At 51.2% G+C, this 14803-nt stretch overlaps 1 pseudogene across 1 annotated transcript in view; it reads right to left on the minus strand.

Moving 5' to 3' along the window:
* Positions 1 to 760: 760 nt before the first annotated feature.
* The window catches only part of LOC144722914 (uncharacterized), a 38096-nt pseudogene continuing 24053 nt past the window's right edge, over positions 761 to 14803 (minus strand). Inside the window, exons 14-18 of the transcript XR_013586111.1 lie at positions 8245 to 13015; positions 7149 to 7297; positions 5438 to 5833; positions 3262 to 3390; positions 761 to 2000 (exon numbers count right to left, since the gene is read on the minus strand). The product of XR_013586111.1 is annotated as an uncharacterized LOC144722914 (transcript). The remainder of the gene's footprint in view (positions 2001 to 3261; positions 3391 to 5437; positions 5834 to 7148; positions 7298 to 8244; positions 13016 to 14803) is intronic.

Genomic DNA, 14803 nt, shown 5'->3' on the forward strand with positions numbered 1-14803 from the left:
ACTTAGGAGACTCAGTAGTGGGAGCCGATCTTCGTACATCCTGTTTCTTGAGTCTCTTGAGTCCACGAACCACTTTGGTTTCTCTCTGTTAAGACTGCTTGCAGGGCAGTAATGTCCTCTTTGTACCATGGTAACGAGATCTGAACACAATACTACCAAGTGAGGTCACGAGTGCATTATATAGCCTTCGCAATACATCCAAACAATATTGGCCACCCAGGTCTCTACCGAAGTGAATACTGCATCTATAAAAGTATATTTTTGTTAGATCCCATCAATATAAATGTGTCATTAAACCCACCACAGCTAATTCATGATGAAGCTGGTTGTTGTAATCACCGATGCAACGTCGTACTTTCATTGTAAATGTTGTGGGTTTACTTTCCAACACACCGGGTATGCTGAAGTAGCAACTAATTGACATGTTCTGTTTACATGACAAACGTTACTAATTGGCTGTGTCGGGTGGTGGTGGATTTAACGAAAATTTTATATTTACGCTATTTAACCCAACTTTTAAAAATGGATATTGGTCGTGAAATCCTGTGTGTTAAACTGAATATTGAATCTCCAAAGGATATAAGCAATAAGGAGCATTCATATTTTCAATGAGATTGTTTACCCATTTCAGTTGACACCTATTTTTTCAAGATGGTTTGGGTCTATTCATTTTCAATACATCTAAACCGTAAGCTGGAACAGTGAGTGAACATAAGCACATGTTAGCTCAATGTTAAATTACCGCTCTTCAAAACAAACGGGCTTTCATGAACAGGCTTTATTTTTAGAAATCTCCAGAAACTACAGCTATGTTTACAAAACTACAACAGGAGATGTGATGAGTGGCAGAAACCGTCGGTAAGTGGGGTGCTCTCGGTACTCACATTGGCCTTGTGCATGTTGTACTTTAACTATGACAACATACAGGACTGTACCATTCAGCATGTGATGCTCCTTACTATTCAGAAACACCTGTTGTGATCAGCCAAGGGCTGTTGTTCAGTGGCATATTGTACAGGTTGTTTTTTCTGGTCTTGTTCAGACATTGTATATGTACAGGAGATGTTCCAACAAAACACATGAATTGGTAATCTTTGCTTTTAAAGAGGGTATTCCATGACAAAATGACATGGTGCCACTGTTCAATTCCTTCAAATCGATCATTCAAGAATACAATTGTCATCTTTTTTTACATTAGAATCAGCAATATTTTGAATGTCAGACAATATCTGAACATCATTCTCATCCATTCTAATGAAGCATCATCACACCATTATTTATACATGCAACTCTACAACCTCCGTCAATGAACGTATTCACAAGACCAAAACGTATTTGAATAGCGGCAGGACAGAGGCTAAACAAAACATTCCTCCAAATGCTGGGGAATCCTTCCCACGGTCTTCCATGAAACTCCACATAAAATAGGGATGCACATCACATTTGCAGCTGTGTTTCTGCATGTGGACTAAGTGCATCGCAAACACTGAAGATGAAAGTCAAGAAAAAAACAATGGTTATACAACTGTCGACCAAAAGAGGTTCATGATAACGAGGTGATTTGCCAAGGGGTGTTGTGTATGTGTGTCACGAGTCGAGTAGGTTGATTAATGCCCGGGACTGGTCACGTGAAGTGGCAGCAAGCTCACAGCCTCATCATCAGTCTGCTGATCACAAAAGTCCACGCTTGCTTCCACAGAAAAGCCGTGTGTGCCCAGTCTCTCCAAAATAGACCAGCAACGTACACTGCAAGTGTAACTTCAAGCAGGCCGACTCGGGGGCGGGCTGTTTTGAGGCTGGAGCAGGTGTCAGTGCTCGTTACTGGCCGTCTTGCTGCAGGACGGCTTCCCGTCGGGCGTGCAGCTGCTGCCCACCCACTCGCCGTCACCCTCCTCTCTCCGCTTGGCCTTCTTGCGCAGCATCTTGTACTTGTCCACATAGCCGCGCACCAGATTCCCCACTTTTACGGGGTTGATCTCTCCGCTCTTGCTGTGACAGATCTGCACCAGAGGGGGGGAAGGGCAATGGTCGGCAGTTGGGCAGCATCGGTACATGGGTAGACTCAGCTGTATGGAGAAAAGTGGTCATGCATTCAAATAACAGACATTTCTTCAACACTGCCTTGGAACCGCTGGCACATTGTCTTCACTACGTCCTCAAAAATGTGGCATGCTTCCCTGCTCAAATGAACATAGAAGTGGTGCAGAGCGAGGTCATTGGTAAAGAAAACTCAGCAATCTTATGGCAGGGGCCAGTCCCTGCTTAGGACGATTGTTGCGTTCTTACCACAGTTTGCTTAGACAGCTCATCGTGACCCACGGGGTTTAGATACATCGACTGTGGGGTATTATTTAAAAACAAACTATGAGTCGTATTCATGTGCTTGTCTTACATGATGAACCACTTTGGGCTGCCACCCTTGGTCTTTTGTTTAATGCGTGGCAGAATTTTTTACTCCACTTAAAAAAAAAAATCTGTAAGTGCTGTAATAGACTTTCCTCAGCAATACAACATACAATTATCTGGCACCTGGCACACGCTGCGAGATATTAAGTGGTAGGGCCTATAATATAGGTCGTATCAACAACAATGCCAGGACCGGTTCAAATATCACTCGCCACTGATGTTAACCGTGGCTGGGAAGAGGGTGCGTGCAAGTCCATACTGTTATAAAACAACAAATCGAAGATCCCAAGCCACTCTACAATGGTGGCCCTTGTTTGTTTTCTGTACCGAATTCTTGCACCGTCACATTTGTGTTTTCTCCCAACGTGTTGTGACTCGGGCATTTGTCTTAATGGACTCTCACCTTGCTATGCATAAAAGTGATTGATTTATCTCAAAAGCCACTCCAGTATTTTAATGAACCCAAACGCTTACCCAGTCATTCATGACAGCCCAAAGTCAATTCTAGTTCCCCTGAATGAATCAAACTGCAATCAGTTGCATTTTTATATTTTATACCCCAGTGCAAAGCCCATCATATTTGGCCCCAATTTAGGATATGAATGTTTCTAAGATAGAACTGTACGACTCACAGCTTTTATTATGCAGCAGCAGAAGTTTGAAATAACGGAAAATAAACGAACATGTTGGGGGAACCCGACAGTGAGAACCGTGCGATCTCTCGCCGCACTCTCGCACAGAGGAGGCGCACGGCCACGCTGGCTGCAAACAAAGCGGCTCCTAGTGCCGGCCGGACCTGCTCACTGCCGTTCACAACACGCGAGCGGGTGAAGTGATGCGCGAGCCAGGACGAACCTTGTGCACCGCCTTACGCAGGATCTCCTTGTACTCGTCCTTGGTGATGTCCTTGCTCTGGTAGTAGGGCTTTATGGCCAGCTTTGCCTCCTCCACAGCTCTCTCTTGCATGTGCAGCTTCTTCAGGTACTGAAAGCCAGCATGCACACAGGTGTGCGAATGCACACGCACAAACATGGAGGTCTGAGTGTATAGCACGTGTGACCAGAGGGATCCCCCTTGGCATTGAGACGAAAGATTTTGAAAGACAATGATCCCCCCCTGTAGTCTTGCAGAGTCTCGAGGCAGATTCCTTTAAAAATTAAGGAATGATCAGCAACACATGCCTGGACACTTTTAGATGGCAATTGGCAATGGTGTTTTACATGGCCAGGAATCGCACCCAATGACTGTACCGGTGGGTAAATCGTAATGCCACTGCGCCTCAATGTATCGACACACGCGTGCGAGTAAAACCTCCCTTTCATCCTGCACAGACAGGCTCGGTGCCAGTTTTGGAGTCCAGCTTCTGAGAAGGCGGTGTGGTGGCCATCAACAACACATATTCTCAGCTAATACTCAGTGCGGATCCTGAACAATCTGTATAGGAGCTATATTATTTCATGCCGAGTTGACCTAGAGGAGATGGTGGGAGAAGCAGGGGACTAGATGACTTGAGGTTCATAGCAGGAATAAAGTGCCGGAAACTGGCAAGATTACTAAGGGTGAAACATGGGCCTCCAGCGAGCTTTCAGCAATCGATCCACACCAGCGCTGCCGCACACACATCTTCCTGTAAGCTGTCTGACTGTACACAATTGCCTACATGGCAAGGCACTCCATTATTTGTCAGTTATGCACGCCTGTCATCAACGATCAGAAATGACAACACCTTAGGTCTGCTGCTGCTCGTGGTGATCTCGTAGTTGTTACATGAACTGTTTCGAAGAACAAATGTGATCCAAGGTCTTCGCTCATTTACCAGCTTCACATTCATTATTGCCGTAAAATACTGGAGGAAGGTCCTTTGCTGTTGATGCCTCCAGGGTCTGGAATGCTATTGCCAATAAACTGCACTAAAAACTGCTCTTAAGGAGCTGTACACCCCCCGCTGCCACTGCTATGCAGTGACCTGAAATCAAATGCACCGCTCCGGATGTTCGCTGTAAAGTATGATCTTGAGTCTCGATTAATGTGTGCTGATCTTTAAAGGTGCATTGAAAAATGTTGATACTCCTGCTGTTATGGAGTGACTCATGCTGCCAGCTATGACTGCAGAGTTTGGTCATACATGTTATGTATATCGTTTATTGTTAAATTTGAATCACAGTTCCTATAATCACTGTTACATTGTTTTTATAGCTTTATTTTGGTGATATTCGAAAAAGTATGGTTAAGTCATGTTTCGATTTAAAGCTTTCGTGACTGCAGGGATTCATCTTCTTGGTTCTTTCAATAAAGTCACGTAGAAGGGAAATAATAAAATAATAAAAATAAAACATAATAAAATAATTCTCACGACGTTTCGGCCAGAACGCAAGCAGCCGTCCTCAGGTGAAGAACAGGTCTGTCGGAAAGACAGAGTCTGAAGGACAAAGTCTGAAGGACTCTGTCTTTCCGACAGACCTGTTCTTCACCTGAGGACGGCTGCTTGCGTTGTGGCCGAAACGTCGTGAGAATTATATTATTATTTTATTATTTCCCTTCTACGTGACTTTACCGAAAGAACCAAGAAGATAAGTCATGTTTGTTTGTTGAAGTACGGAGTTAGCCTGATAATTGTATCTAAATTGTCTTATGGTTGTTATTGTTCGACTTGCATCCCATTGGGATTTTTGCACACAGCGTTGATATACGGTGCTTTTTTTGTGGAAGATTTTTACTGTTTTTGCCTGGATGTTTCTGTTGCAAAACGTTACTTTAAGATGTTCTTTGTTCTTGATTTGTTTGTTGCGGTTGCACCCGAGTCAAGAGCCTCATGGCTCACAGGGCTATACCTAATAAATGAAACCAAAACCTAAAGATGCGTGGAAACTGCGCTTTTCAGAAGGTGGGCCCTCAAAAACCTTGAGTTCAACCACTTCAAGAGAGACCTTAAAACAATTTAATGAACACAGTGTGACCAGACAGCAATGCGGATTAGAGATACTATCAGCATGATTTTGTGTTTCTTCAATGCCTATTCACATCACATTACCTTGATTACCTTGTCGGTCTTGCTCCGGTCAGGGTTGTGCTGTTGGGACCTATGCGGGGCAGGCAGCTCCTCCATCTCCACCAGATCGGGCGACGCCATCTCCTCTTCCGCGGGCGCCGGCGGCGGCGGTGGGGGCGGCGTGGGCACCCGCGCGGCGGCAGGCCGCGCCACCCCGAGCGCTGGCAGCAGCCGCCGCAGGATCAGCTGAGCCGCCACGGCGGCGCTCGTCTCCGGGGTGACAACGGAGCCCACGGCCCCCTCCGCGAAGGGAGGGGGCGGAGGCGGCGAAGGCTGCGGCCAGGCAGCCGCGGCGACGGCGGCGGCCAGGAAGGGCCCGGCCGCAAAAACGGAGAGTGGCGGCGCCGCGGGTTTGACGCCGGTGTTCATGGGCGGGGCCTGTGGTCCCGTGGCATCAGCGGGATGGTAGGGGGGGAGCAGCAAGGAGGGGGGGTGCGGCAGTCGGGGTGAGGGACGGCAACACAATATTCATCTCCTGATTCGCCTTCGTTAGGCGCCGGAGCATTTACCACGTTGGTGGGAGCTCCATTGCCTGCTCAAGGATGTCCCTGCTTCCCTAAAAAATGAGTATTTTATTCTGTTTTCTGAATGTTATCGATAAGCGAATAATGGCCTATGATGTTCTGAGATTCCAGGCTCACAAACTGGCCTCTGCTATGGTCACTAACAAGGGTGGTAACTCATAGATTTTGATGAATTGTCATAATTCAGGTCCTTGATTTGATTCAAAGGCCAATTCTTGTTTTTTTGTTTCTTTTTTTATTCAGTCTTGTTTGTACATTTTTGCTCACTCGATTAGCTTCACCGCAACATTATTGCATTATTTCCATGAATACTGGAAAACATTTAATGCATGCATGTTGATCCTTAAGCAAGGATATCAATCAATGAATCGATACTCATTGCAATAAACAGACCAACGGGCTTGGTTTGTGATGGGCCCACTCGACTGGCACATGGAGTCTTGCATAGGGTGTTTATACAACGGTGAGAGAGGCAGACCTCTCTCTCCAGCCACATAATCAAAATCAGAATCTTTGTTCATCGTGGAGAAATCCAATGAGATATGAAACTCTTTTTCATAGATGTCCAGTAAGGAGTGGGTCAGAAAGTTACAACAAACAATATAAAAAACGAAAGGAGTGCAAAGTATAGGAAATTAATCAAATCACTCAATAAATAAAACTGATTAAGTATATAAATTCAAATTGCATAAGTACACCAATCCCCAAGCTTGGGCAAGGCAGCAAAACAACATAAAAAACAGTCGTAGACTACACCACGACAAAACACAATCCCCAACTAAAATTGCGCATAAAAATTTTACTATCTCCAAGTAGCAATACAAATCACATTTGCAAATGCAGTTGTATCCAGCACTAATCTTCTGCCTCAGGATATTTAAAGGGACATTCACAATTCTAGATTTGAAGCTTTCGTGACTGCAAGGATTCATATTCTTAGGTTTTTTCGGTAAAGTCACGTAGGGTAAAAAATAAAAATTAATAAAAGTAAAATAAAAATAAAATAAAAATCACGACGTTTCGGAGGCAAGACAAGCTTCCGTCTTCAGGTGTAACCGTCACAGCATGATAGCTATATCAAATTATTTTATTTTTATTTTACTTTTATTAATTTTACCCATTGTTGTTCTTTAGTGAGTACGTGAATACAATCTCGTAAGGGCACTGACCTGCACCATTCCTGGGAACATGGGTTGGGACACCATGTAGTTGGTGGGGGTGAGCGCGGCAAGTGGTGGGGTTGAAGTCACGTCCTCGGAGTGCAGCAGAGGGATGTCTCCAGACCCCACAATCCCACCACTGCTCAGCAAGCTCAACACTGCTCACAAGCGGAGTACAACACAAAGGCAAAGACACCCCAGTATAGTCTTCACAGACTGTTGGGGCAAGTACTGTTCTCGAACTATGAGGGCCGGCACGGCACATGACGGGGTGGTGGCCAGCTCCACGCCCGGCCGTCTTTGTCTCCCTCGTGGCAATGTTTTGCACGTCGCACTAGGTACTCATTTGAGGCTGAGTCGACTTAAGGGAGGCCGAGGACCGGTTCAGATAATCGCTACTGGTGTTAACCGTGAGCAGGAATCGAACTCAGGTCGCCAAGTTCATAGCGCAGCACACTAACTGCTATGCTACCGCTCCCCAGTGTGACACACACATGCACGCAGTAGTGACCATTACCTCCTCCTCGTCCGAGCCATTTAAAATGAGACAAAGTGCAACTGGACATGGACATACACTGTAAAAGTCTACATGTCTTTCCTTGTGTATCTCAGTATTTCCTCTTTCTCTCTGTTTCTCTGCAGGCTGATTGCTCATGGTTTCCTGGGCCAGCTTTTTCAACCCATTACAACTCTGGAAGTGCATAATCCAAAGCGTTTCAACATCCATTTCCAAGATTTTATAAACTTTATTAAATTCCGTAACCAGTGACCTTCCCAGTAATGAAGCATTCTGTATAACCCACGAGTCCCCACAGCCGCCCCAAAGGCACTGTCCTTACCCGCCATTTGTCAGTGCCCTCTAAGGTAATTATAATTTATTGTTTAGCCCATGAGCCATCATCACCCCAGTTAATAACTTTAGCATCGTTATTAAAGCTTTCACAACCTGACCACGGGCCCACACGGGACATTAACATCTGCCGAGCGGGCACGTGATTGGGACTAAAACGAGCCGTGCACATGACTCCGAGCCCGGCATCATCATGATGCACTACTGTCCAACGCAACAATGGGACGGCGGCCCGGGATCCCCGCACGTGCTCACCGGCACGCGCCGTGTCTTTGCGCTGCTCTTCCTCGCGCTGTTGCTGTGGGTCCCACGTGACGCGCTTCAGCAGAGGCCTCTCCCGTAGGGCCACCGTCTCACTCCCCCACTGCTCTCCACCGCCGCTGCCCCCAAACTGTGCCGTCTCGGACACCGGAGATGCCTCCCCCAGGTCAGGCGACGCCTCCCCAGGGCCCGGCGACGGCACTCCCAGGCCTGGAAACGACTCCCCCAGGTCAGGAGAAGCCTCCCCAGGGCCCGGCGATGGTGCCTCCACATCAGGAGATGCCTCCCCGGAAGCCGGTGATGATGGTTCCAGGCCGGGCAGAGACACCTCCAGCCCAGGCAATGACAGCCCGTGGGAAAACGGCGTCACACCCGGGCCTGGCGACACCGCCTTTGAGACCGGCGATGCCATCCCAAAATTAGCCACTGGCACCGTGCGTCCGGGCGATGCGAACCCCAGGCCCGGGGAGCCAACTACTCGACGCGGTGACATCACGCGGGGACCCAGCAACGCCTCCTCCAGACCCGGCGACGCATCCCCGCAAACCGGCGATGTCTCGCCAGCCACGTCCACAGACATGGCATGGCTCTCTATGTCCGTCAATGCGCCATCGTCGAGTGCTATGGGCAGGGACAGTGGGAGCTGTGGCTCCAACAATGTCACTCCAACGCCGCCACTGCTCGCTTCGTCCACTGGATGCCACCGTCGGATTCGAACGCGATCCCTGCGTTTTTGTTTCTCAATGGGGGATGATGGAAGCGGCTCCTGTGGGCAAGGAGCTCGACTTTCCGGTTCAACTGGTCCCTCCACCACCTCTGCCTCCAGCTCCCCCTCCTCCTGCTCCTCTGGCTCCAGCCCCGGAGCCTCCTGGGTGGATCCCTGCTTCGGAGCGTCCCTGGTCTTGTAGTCCGGACACATCTTGGAGCTCTTGCTTGACTCGTGATCATCTGCACACACCGGGCTGTCCGCGGCGGACACCACCGACTTGAAGGTTACTTGCGACTCCTCCACCTCCTCATCCTCTGGCCACAAGTGAACAGAGTCCTGCTTGGGCTGCACCTTTATTTCAAACTTCATCAGGGGATCAGCTTGGTCGACGTCATTCTCATGCCTCACGAGCTCGCCCACGGGCGCCGCCGACTCGGGGTTGACAAATGTGCGCTTGGGCGACACGATAACATCACTTTTGCCCGCCTTGCTTGACCGCTTGCGCCTTGTGCCACCCTCCACTCCATCTGCTGACGCCCGCTTGCTGCGCTTCATGTCCGACTTGGACTTGCCATCACCGCGGGGCTCTTGCGCCGCTTTCGCCCTCTTTGCCTTTGCTCGTTTCTCCGTCTCCGATTGCTGCCTCTGCGGCCGCTCTCCCTCGCCCTTCTGCCCCGCCGACACATGACTGCTGACGCTGGCTGACCGCACCTCGGAGAAGATGGTGATCTTCAAGTGGTCCATGCTGCCTCTGCCAAACAGCTGTCGCTCGTACCGCTTGTCCTCTTTGGGTTTGACGCGGACACTGCCACTACCGCCACCACCATCGCTGCCATCTGTCGGTGTGGCCGTCGCCGGCGGCACCGTCGGCATGACACCGAGGGGCGAGCGTGCCGCTCTCTCTTTCCGGTGGTCGCGCTCGCGTGGCCTCGTGTGCGGTGGCGGCGACTTGGGACTCCGGCGCCAGAACGGCTCCTCCGCGTTGTCGGCATTTCGCGAGCTCGAGCGTTCGCGCCGCCGCTCTCGCGGGCTGGAAGGCTCCCGCCACCGCTCGCGAGAGTGGGAGCGCTCACGACGGAGCTCATGGGAGTCCGAGCGGTCTCTCCGTCGCTCCCGTGGGCTTGGCAGCTCCCGCTGACGCTCGCGGGAACTCGAGCGCTCGTGCCGGTGCTCAGGAGAGTTCGAGTGCTCGTGCCAGCGGTCTCGCGGGCTCGATGGCTCCCGCCTCCGGTCGTGCGACTTCAGTTTCTTCTCCCGCTCCCGCCGCTTTTTTTCACGATCCTTCACGGAGACTCCGCTACCCTCGTTCTTTGAGTGCTCCTTCACGCGGGTTGCCCGCTCCCTCACACGTTCCCGATCCCGCTCCCTGTCTTTTTCTCTGTCCCGCTCTCTGTCCCGCTCTCTGTCCCGCTCTCTGTCCCGCTCTCTGTCCCGCTCTCTGTCCCGCTCATGCTCCCGGCGGACGGAGGAGCTGCGTGACGCACGGGAATGCTTCTGTCTCTGGCGGTGCTCCGAGCGACAGCTCGAGCCACTCGCCGAGCCGCCCTCGCCGCTCTCCCGTGAACGCCGCCGCTGCTTCCGCTGTTTTCGCCGTGAGCGCGAGTCCGAGCGCCGACGCCGCTGCTGATCGCTTTGCTTTTCCTCACGGGGACACTCATCCTGCTGGGACCGTCGCTTGCCCATGTGCCGGTAATTGCGGTCCTTCCGTCGCGCAAAGCGCGTGTCCCCACCCCGCTGGGCCTTGCCACCCGCGCCGCCTCCCTCGCCGGCCTCCGCTGCGTAGAAACCGTCTTCTTCCGAGCCGGCGTGCAGCGACAGGAGGTCCTCATCCTGCGCCGGGCCCGACGCGTTGCGCGACGCCGCCGACGCCGCGTGCGCTCGCGGGTCTCCGTCAAACGTGTCCACTGGGTCCACGATCTCCCCCATCTCCAGGGGCTCCGCGTTGGTGTTTGGGACGGGCGAGCACTTGCGGCCCTCCTTAAGGACCCGCTGTGCATGATCTCCATCTTCTCCGCAGCCATCCTTCGGCTCTTCGCTGGATTTCCTTTTGCCCGAACGCGACCTCTTAGCACTCGCTGGACTGGACGAATGCCGTGAAATTTTCACTTCCTCTCTTGCACCATCTGAACGTTTGGCGGGCGGGGGTACCGACGTGCACCTCGCTGCGGACTCTCGCAGGCAGTCCCTGCTCCTCGCTCATCTCCGATGTTCCCATCACTCTCTCCGTCTTGTCTTCATCCTTACAGTCCTGCATGCCGATCTGAGCCGCCTCGCCCTGGTCCACAGGCACAGCCTCGCTTTTTACACTTTGCCAGTCGGTGCCCAAGTCATTAACCGCCTTTCCAGGCTCGCACTGCTCAGATGCCGCTTGACCAATAATATTTGTACTCAAATCTTTGTTGCTCAACTGGTTTGTACTCGATACCATCCCAAGATCCTGCGTCTGGTTTTTCCCCTTTTTGCCCTCCAGATGCACACCGTCTGTAACATCTTCGACGCTAAGCTGTCCCTCACCAGTGATGTCCTCCCGCAACTCTGATTTAAATGGTAAGGCTCCTTCCTCTAGCATGTTCCCAATCCCAGCACTCTTCGTTTCTCCACCATCTGATGCACTGATCCTCGGGGTATTTTCATCCTTAACGTTGCTCTTTGTAGTCGGGATTTCATCCAGATTTGTATCCGTGTCGGTGCCCACGCGAGCCTCTTTTCCACATTCCACCATCGACTGCCCCTTTGAGCCAGAGTAACCCTCTCCACCAGAGTAAGGAGGGCTCCTTTCTTGCGACTCGTCCGATTCACCTGCCGCGCCACATCCCTGCCGGGAGTTCGAGCGTTCATCCCCGCCGTCCTTCCACGCCGGATCTTTGCCGTCCCGTGAGGTTCCCCACGAGGAGTCCCGCGAGGAATCCCGTGAAGGGTCCCGGGGCGGAGAATCCTGCGAGGGGACAAGCGGCGCCTCTCCATCAGGCGGCACCTCACTATCAGACGAGCTGCAATCACCCGGAGAAGGTAGCCCCGCACCAGGCGTGGCCGGCAGATCGTCGGTGCCGTCCGAGTTTCCGTCCTCGGGGGATGGGCTGCTAGGGCTTGGCGGCGAGCTGGGGTTCGAGTCAGTTGGACGAAAGGGGTCGTAGGTGTCGTCCTCGACCGCGGCGGTGCCGCCAACGCCGTCTCCGTCGCTGTTGGCGCGGCCAACGCGTGCCCGTGCCCGCCCCTCCTCGCTGTTGGCACCCTCGTCGTCGGTGGGGTCAGAGGGGTCGTACGCCTGATGGGCCAACAGCGTAGCCACCGTGGGAGGCACCGATGAGGAAGGCGGGCACGGCCTCCGCATGGGAGAGCGCTTGGGGGCGCTTGCCGTCTGCTCCTGCCAGCTTCTGCTGTTTCCGGTCAACTTGATCTCGATTTTGCCCAGGTGTGGCACTCGCCCCTGCGTGGATGTGAACGAAGACGAAGTACCGGGGCTGGACACAGGCAGCGCTCCCACCGCCGCGGCCTTCCCACTGGGTATGCGAGCAAAGGGCAGCTCGGCCGCCTCGGGCCTCCACGGCACCGCGCCTGCGTCCTCCACGCTGGCGTCGTGCTCCGAGCCCTGCTCCCCGAGGCCGAACGATCGGTTGATCTTAAAATGGCGCTTGTTGCGTGCGGACGCTGGCCTCTTTTCACCGGCGCCCTCGCCACGTTCTCCGCCCCCGTACCGCGGAGCTTGGAGCAGCGGGGGAGGCAACGATGGGGGCCCAGCGGTGCTGCAGCGGAGCCGCCCGGGGTCGCCGCCTCCGTTGGCGGCTGGTATGCCACTTGAGGTGGAGCCGCTCACGTTGGAGTGGGCCGTCATGGCGTTCACCAGCCCGCCCTGCTGTGAGGAGGCGGGCATGGAGGATGACGAGGAGGAGGAGGACGAGGACGAGGACTGGGGAGGGACACCACTTCCACTGCCGCCACCGCCGCCGCCACCATTACCGCCCGCAGTGCCGCAGCTGCGGGCTCCCGGCCAGTCCCCTCCGCGGACGGGTGCGCTGCTCGCACCGCCGCAGGGTCTGCTCGGAGAAACGGTGACACCTGCCGAGGAGAGAATAGCGGCCACTATGAAGGATCGACTCAACTCGTGTGGGACTCCCTCAAAATTAAGGTTAAGACAATTTTTCATGGCACGATACAATATAAAGTCTCATGAAATCACGATTATAGCAAAACCAGTTTCCCTCAATTTCACATATTTATTGTCTTGTTTTTGTACTTTTCAGTTCACCCAAAATAAGGCTACCATAGGTCTTAACATAAGCCTGCCACACGTAAGTCTCATAATTATACAAGATGCATGTAGGGCAGTTGTGAATATATACTCATAACGTGGGGCACATCAGTGTAACGTGTTAACGACAGCACGGAGACAGTAGTCAGTCTGATACCTCTCCTCTGTCACCATCGGTTTAAGCAGACAAAGGAAACCACTGAGGAGCATTTAGAGAGGAATGGGGCAACAGTAATTCACACAGGACTGGCACATTCCAGACATCTGTCTGCAGATACAAAGGCTAATTAACAACTCTCAGTGTGTGAATGCAAACATGCTCACGTGATTGGATGGACATCTATGTCATTTGGCAACCTTTAAAAAAATAGTTCCAAAGCCCCATCACACACAGAGCTACTTGTACACAAACAGACACAGCAAGTATAGAGCAGATGACAAATTCAGACTTAAAAACAAAATAGGTTTCAATTATTTAGTTTTCCGCCCCCCTTTGCTATTCTTTAACAATACAGTTTTACTGTTGTACATTGTCACCAATACATTTCATCATTACCCATTTCCTGCCACAATTAATCAATTATCTTTACATTAAATCATAAGATTTGTTTTTTCAACGGCTGCCCACAAAGGGGAAGCCACATGCGGCTCAGGACCCGCAGGTTGCCGACCCCTGATCGAGGGTGCAGCAGATGAGGTTGATGCAAGGCCGAGCTCTGCCGAGTCCAGTTTGAATCCAAGAGTAAACGGAGCTATACGTACACCGTCGCCACTCCCACTCCCCACCCATCATTGGATGTGTGAGGAATGTCAGACTGGCCATGACGATTAACTCATTGGTATAATCCAAGATTTCGCTGGTTAAATAAATTGCTTTTGGGTCCCAACTCGGCAGTAATTATACACAATTACATTTACTACGACATACCTATGAGACACTGTACGTCATTTAATAGAAGACTAACAAGTTTTTATGCGAGCTGCTTCTGCAGTGTTTTCAAACTTTCTGCAGTCTCATGTGGCTGTGCTTTAAACACCTCCACACTCTTGCTTCTCTTATGGTATAGCAGGGCGACTTGGTTCCTTTGCATATATAGCCTAATATTCCGAGGCCAAACCACTGTGCCACTACTGCACTACCTGCGTGTATAGACGCAAGGCTAAGCAGCTGATATTTATCACCTTTGTTGCAATAGAGATCTCTAACTATACGCACTAAAAACATTCCAAAGTCAATCACTGTTCGTACTTCCTTACAAATTACAACAGTTTAACACGTAGGCTTTCGCGGCCAATATCATCCATAAGAGGTTTTTTTTGGGTTAGATTTAGTGAGGAATTGGCATGTTCTGTTTACGTGACAACCCTTACTAGTTGGCTGTGTCGGGTGGTGGTGGGTTTTGACGACACATTTATATATTTACGTGATCTAACCCAAAAAAACCTAAATTACAATACAATTATGATTAATGCAGTGTATAAATGCAACCATGTCTCAAGAAGCTGCACAAAACAGTGCGACATCCTGCAGAAAGGAGACTCGTTCATGTTTTTCATGATAAAGAAACAGGCATTGGCAGAGGAAAGGAGCTTGG

This window comes from Lampetra planeri, chromosome 16, assembly GCF_965212315.1.
Source record: "Lampetra planeri chromosome 16, kcLamPlan1.2.h2, whole genome shotgun sequence".
Taxonomy (NCBI): domain Eukaryota; kingdom Metazoa; phylum Chordata; class Hyperoartia; order Petromyzontiformes; family Petromyzontidae; genus Lampetra; species Lampetra planeri.